Raw genomic sequence first — 7,375 nt, forward strand, 5'->3', positions numbered from 1 at the left:
ATGGCAGTCCAGCAATGGCTTCACAGTCAAGACACATATGTGGGAAGATGCGCCCCTGATTGTACAAGATGCAAGAATAGTAGCTTCACTGCTGATAACTCCAGAATCGATCTGAGGAGATTCTTGGCCTTGTGTAGGGGTTCTTGTCACTGTCAAAGAATGTGTTGTGTGCCTTGAATCCATTCAGATTAAACGATCCTGGTGACATTGCAGTACCTGGAAACCATGGTAGCCTTGGCTTTGGCTTCTGGACCTGAGGCCTGTGCTCCACATGATAGGAAAATTGAGGTCCGGGAGCAGGCAGAGGAACCAGAATTGGCCAGCGGACGGTAACAAGCTGACCACGATCATATGCTTGCTCGATGGTGTGTGGCCTGGGAGGTGGTACAGGAGCAGAGGCATTGGCTTCAAGCTGCAGATTTGCATCAGGTGCAGCATTAGCTTCAGGTGCAGCGACATCTGGCACCACATTAGCTTCAGGCACCACATTAGCTTCAGCCATGACAACGTCATTGGCTTCAGTATTGGTGGCAGCCTCAGTATTGGTAACCTCCACTTCAGGAGCTGGAGGGTCAGACATGTTCTCCTCGAGAACAACTTCAGGGTTGGACGGGGGTGTAGCAACTCTTTCTTCATCTCTTGGTTCTTCTTCTTGGTCATCAGCTGATGCCGCCGGAATATCTTCAGCCGTTTTGGCTTCAGATTCAGGGATGTTCGCAGTAGGAGAGGCTTCAGGAAAGACTTCGCGTGAAACGGATTGGCGCTCTTCTCCTTCTGGAACACTTGACAATGTGACATGTGGCCTTGGTCCTTTGCGAAGCCTGCGAAACACTGGCAACGCCTGTGGAGATGGAGTTGGTTGGGCCTCAAGGTCTTCATTGTCAATCACCAGAGTGGTGACCTGCGGTGGGGAAGTAACTGGTGTTTCTTCATCACGAGGGGATTCTTGAGGGTGATCAGCCCATGAGTCATCCTGAGCAATTGGCGTCAATGGACGACCAATGCTGATGAGTTTGTTGTTCGTGAGAACAGGCGATGATACCAAATTGTGCTCGTTCTGAGGAAGGATTTCATCATCTTCAACATTGTCTTGATGACCAATGTCTTCAGCTACGGTGGGGTCAACAGCTGGATTCTCTTCAGCTTCAGGAGCCTCTGTAGAAGCAGGCTCATGAACTACCAAACGACGTTCTTGATGTGCAAAGGAAGGATGAGCAACAGAAATTGGCTCGATAACAAGGGGCTCTGTGGAAACAGCCCGGTCTCTCTTCTTTGTTTTTCTTTTCTTGGTTGGTGGAGCATCATCAGTGGTGGCTTTGGTCTTGCGCTTTCTGTCTTCGGCTTCAGTTGCTCTAGTTTTCTTAAACTCCGAAGCCACTATGGGGACCTTAGGCTTCGAGCCTGTCATACTGGCCGGGAAGACAATGCGAGGTTCTTCCTACCTTGATGCTTCTGGTTCTGCCACAGCTGGCTTCTTCTTCTTCTTGGCAGCCATTCTGGGGTCGATGCCTGGTCGCCCCAAAGCCTCGCGCTTTTCAGCTTCATTGTAGCCTTGAACACATTTGGCAGCAAGATTCTTCATGCGCTCACGAGAACCTTTTGCTTCTTCTCGTTTCTTGTGGAATGCCTCCTTGAGCTCATGCATCATGACCTTGAAGTTTTGAATGCCTTCAACATTGAGTTTGACCATGTGCTTCTTGAACTGAGCCTTTTCATAGTCAATCTTGTGGTTCAGCTCAACAATCTTCTGGGCAAGAGCCAGCTCAGGAGGAATGGCTCCGTGGAAGGAGACCTCAGTCCAATTGGGAGCAGAAGATCATCAAAACTGAGGTCTGGGCTATCAAACCACTCATCAATAAACTTGTACAGAATCTCCACATCAAAGAGGGGAAGATCATTGAAGATTTTCGCCTCTTGCTTGCTCTTTATCAATTGCTCGAGAGCATCATCGCCAAGATCGTCGTCGCTAGATAGATCAATGGCGTCATTCTCGTTTCTCAAAACAGCAGCAGGGGTTAATGCTTGACCAGTTGGTTGCATGGGCTTTTTCAACTTGTCAGACTTGGAGATGCGAGAGAGATCTTCAGACTGCACACTAGCTTCAGGAGGTGCAGTGGCCAGAGGCTTCGCCCGTGAGACCTTTGGTGTAGAGGAGGGCTTTGAAGCCTTTGGTTTCTTTTGCTTCACAGGCTTCGGTGGCGCAGGCGCTTCGTCAGAATCAGCGTCATCTGCAGAGTGGTCCACGGCTGCCCCTTGAACCTGAATGTGAGTGATGAGACCTTCTAAGTTGTAGAAGGGCCCAACAAGATTGGGTTCAGCTTTGCGTGTGCCGTCAACACGTGGCGCAGAGGGGCCTGGGTTGAAGTCTAATCCCAATGACTTCTTATTTTCCTTGGCCGAGTTCTTTGCAGACTGATAGTTGTGCTTGAACAAATTGTCATCTCGACACCATAGCAATGACGATGGGTTGGCATCAGTAGGCTATGGCCCTCGGACCATGCAAGGGTAAAATCCTTGAGCAATGGCTTCAGTTCTGGTCTTGGGTTGAAGATTTTTATAGAGAATATCTCCCAAGGACGCGAGAGAGCGTTCTTTTCAGCATACTCCTTGGTGACGAATTTGTACTTGAACCATTGCTCGGCCCAGTATCTTCGAATCCATTGGATTCGTGTCTTGCGCTGACCATAGATTTCTTCGAGGTCAGTTTTGTATAGTTCATAGAGATCTTCAGGCAGGTCCATTGATGTACCCCCACGGCGCTGTCTGCCACCCTTCCTTGCTGATTTCTCTTTTGCCAAGAAGTTTAGACTGAAGGGCTTCAACACTATCAAAGTCTTCCGTCTACTGGTCAGACAGGAACTGGCTTCAGGAGAATTTATGTGATGCTGTAAGAACTCTGCAAATGAATGCAGACTATGAGAACCAAGGGATTCTCCCACGGACATGTACCTGTGACAGCATTAGAGATGCGAGGGAAGGGGAAGAGGTCATATGCATTCTTAGAAGATTTGAAGATAAATCAGTTTAGAAGACATTGACCTCATAGTGCGAAGACATTCACTCATATGTAGAGAGTTGGTTCCAGATTTGTACGAATCCACGAATAGGTACAAGTGAGGAATCTAACTACTTTGTGAAGCATAAGTGAACATACTAGGCATGCTATGAGATGCAGAACAGGATAGATCCAACTTTGTAGGAACAGAAACCACTTGTGGTTGAAAAGGATGAATCTATCGGATCAAAAAGACTGTAAAAAAGAGTTTTTATTTACCACTCGAGGAACTGCTAGACGGAGTAGGAGATGAGGCCGAGCAGTTCGATCTTCCGTGCCCTAACTTGGCGACGGAGGACACCTACGGTGACGGCGGAGAAGACGATGTCCGCGGCCGGCGTGAGGACGGCGTCGGTGAGGTCGCGACAGCTAAGCGCTTTGTCGCTGGCGTCATTAAGGGCTAGCGGTGGCGCTAGGGTTTGTGCGAGAGAGAGAAGTGGAAGAAGAGATAATGACTGGGGTGAGGTGTGTATTTATAGGGACAGGGATGGCACAATGTTATTACGCAGGTGCCCCTGGCGGTTCACATCTGAAGGACACGTGGCGATCATGCAACACATCGGAGGTTGTTCCACGTTCCCACGTACGCCTGGATTGTCGGGTGGTCGTTCCCGCTTCTCCGGGTTTCAGGTAAAAAGGATTGAGCATTGAAAACAGATTAATGTTTTTCTCTATATCTTCTGCTAACAAGGATGTAGAGAAGACATTCGACGGTTTCAATAGAATGCATATGATTTGGATAGATAGATTTAAGACAGGGGCACAGAAATGTTAGGGTCCGATCACATTCACTTAGTTCAAAAGATTCAACTAGAAGACATAGCTATAAGTGAATGCCGTAGAGGACAGAAACCAAATCACTATATTGAAGATAAACATGAAGCCATGTTAACATAGAAGACAAACCAAATGCGAAGACTTTGCAAATGTAATGCTAGCAGAAAGTATTCTAAACAGAATTTTGGTGGTGGCGTGACCCACCGTATAGGAAGTATTAGACCCATACATGGCGCACAATTATCGTGGCGCTCCGAAGTCAAATTCCGCGTTAATGTATTCACACTTAGAGTGTAAGTCTTCATTAGTTGAAGATATACGTTACTTCGTGTGTTTGCACATCTAAGTCATCAACATGCATAAGTGTTAGGATGTGTGCATGATCACAGGACATTTGAGGATTCCAAGATATTTAGCTCACACCGCAACTTGCAAAACCTTTTCTCATCCAAGGGCTTTGTGAAGATATCTGCTAGTTGCTCTTCAGTGTTGACGTGAATGATATCAATATCTTCCTTCATGACATGATCTCTGAGAAAGTGATGACGGATCTGAATGTGCTTTGTCTTCGAGTGCTGAACTTGGTTGTTGGCGATCTTGATGTCTCTTTCATTGTCGCAGTAGAGTGGCACTTGCTTCAGATGAATGCCATAGTCTTTGAGTGTTTGCTTCATCCATAGAAGCTGAGTGCAGCAAGATCCAGCAGCAATGTATTCAAATTCAGAAGTGGAGAGAGATACACAGTTCTACTTCTTTGAAGAACAACACACAAGTGATCATCCCAGAAAATGACATGTGCCTGATGTAGACTTGTGATCCACCTTGTCACCAGCATAATCAGCATCTGAGAATCCAACTAGATCAAACTCTGAGCCCTTTGGATACCATAATCCTAGTGTTGGGGTGTAAGCCAAATATCGAAGAATCTGCTTCACAGCTAAGTGATGCGATTCCTTTGGTGCTGCTTGGAACCGGGCACACATGCAAACACTAAGCATGATATCTGGCCTAGATGCACATAAATAAAGCAAAGAACCAATAATGGAGCGGTATACCTTTTGATCGAACTCTTTACCATTGGCGTCAGAGTCCAGATGACTCTTGGTAGGCATTGGTGTCGTATAACCCTTGCAGTCTTGCATTCCAAACTTCTTCAGGCAATCTTTGAGGTATTTCTCTTGAGATATGAAGATGCCATTGCGTTGCTGCCGTATTTGAAGGCCAAGGAAGAACTTCAGCTCACCCATCATGGACATCTGATATTGCTCTTGCATCATGTATCCAAACTCATCACTGTATTTCTGATTAGTGCAACCGAAGATAATGTCATCCACATATATTTGGCACACAAACAATTCACCATCATATGTCTTCGTGAAGATTGTGGGATCCAGGGAACCAGGTTTGAAGCCTTTGCTCTCCAGGAAGACTTTGAGTGTGTCATAGCAAGCACGAGGGGCTTGTTTGAGGCCATACAGTGCCTTGTTGAGCTTGTAAACCATGTGTGACACCCTCGATGCGACTATATCTCCCACGTGTCGAGGCACGACTTAGAGGCATAATCGCATTGAAGGCATATGTCGCAAGTTAGGCAATCTTCACAACATCCCATGTAGTATGATAATAAAAGGGGAGATAACATAGTTGGCTTACACTCGCCACGTCAATCAAGTACATAAATAACATTACATCATCCAAACACTCATGGCCCGACTATGGCGCCAAAATAAAAGATAACCCAACAAGCGACACGGTCCCGATCACCCCCAACTGGGCACCACTACTGATCATCAGGAAAGGAAACATAGTAACATTGAGAGTCCTCGTCGAACTCCCACTTGAGCTCAAACACGTCTCCTGGAGCAGAATCATTGGGCCCTGCATCTGGTGTAATAGTAATCGGTGAGCCACAGGGACTCAGAAATCTCGCACCCTCGCGATCAAGACTATTTAAGCTTATAGGTATGGCAAGGTAAATATGTCTGGAGCTGCAGCAAGCGACTAGCATATATGGTGGCTATCCTGTTCGCAAAAGAGAGCGAGAAGAGGAGGCAAAGCGCGAGCGAGAAACTAGAGAGCAACCTGCGCAAACATTACTCCAACACCATGTCCACTTCCCGGACTCCGCCGAGAAGAGGCCATCACGGTAACACACTCAGTTGATTCATTTTAAATAAGTTAAGGTTCAAGTTATCTACAACCGGACATTAACAAATTCCCATCTGCCCATAACCGCGGGCACGGCTTTCGAAAGTTCATATCCCTGCAGGGGAGTCCCAACTTAGCCCATGACAAGCTCTCACGGTCAACGAAGGAATAGACCTCCTCCCAAGATGTTCCAATCAGACTCGGTATCTCAGTTCTTCAAGACACTTCGACAGGTTAAAACAAGACCAGCAACACCGCCCGAATGTGCCGACAAATCCCGATAGGAGCTGCACATATCTCTTTCTCAGGGCACACTCAGATTGTCTAAACTTCCGGTAGGCCAGCCCAGAGTTGCCCTTGGTAGCCACCGGCGGCTGACAGTTTGGACCAACACTCAGAGGAGCACTGGCCCGGGGGGGGGGGGGTAAAATAATGATGACCCTTGAGTCTGCAGAACCCAAGGGAAAGAAAAGGCTAGGTGGCAAATGTTAAAACCAAGGTTGGGCATTGCTGGAAAAGCTTTAATCAAGGCGAACTATCAAGGGGTTCCCATTATAACCCAATCGCGTAAGGAACGCAAAATCCGGGAACATAACACCGATATGACGGAAACTAAGGCGGCAAGAGTGGAACAAAACACTAGGCGAGAGGCCGAGCCTTCCACCCTTTACCAAGTATATAGATGCATTAAGATAATATAGCAATATAATGATATCCCAACAAGTAAATAAATGTTCCAACAAGGAACGGCCTCCAATCTTCACCTGCAACTAGCAACGCTATAAGAGGGGCTGAGCAAAGCGGTAACATAGCCAATCAATGGTTTGCTAGGACATGGTGGGTTAGAGGTTTGACATGGCAATTTGGGAGGCTTGAAAGCAAGTGGTAGGCATCGTAGCATTGGCATAGCAAAAGAGCGAGCAAACTAGCATAGCAAAGATAGTAGTGATTTCGAGGGTATGATCATCTTGCCTGCAAAGCTGTTAGAGTTGACTGGATCCTCGAAAGCAAACTCAATGGGCTCCTAGTTAGCAAACTCGTCTCCCGGCTCTACCCAAACAAGACAAACAAGCAACAAAGACACAATCAACCACGTGCAAGGATCAAACAATATGATGCAATGATGATATGCTATGCGGGATGCAAAATGCAAGATATGATAGGAAATGCAAGAACCTGGACTCAACTTGGAAATCCAAGTATGGCACTGGAAAGATGAGATGAAATTGCTTGAAAACGATATAAAGAACGCCGGAATCGGAGTTACGGTTTGGAAATGGCAAGCGATTCAAATATGACACCGGTCTGCGATTTACAGCAAGTAGGCATCTAAATGCAACGAAATGAACATGCTACAGCACCCAAACATGATAACAAAATACATGGCAGATATGC

This window comes from Triticum urartu, chromosome 3A (genome assembly GCF_056163025.1).
Source record: "Triticum urartu cultivar PI428250 chromosome 3A, HENAU_Tu73, whole genome shotgun sequence".
NCBI lineage: Eukaryota > Viridiplantae > Streptophyta > Magnoliopsida > Poales > Poaceae > Triticum > Triticum urartu.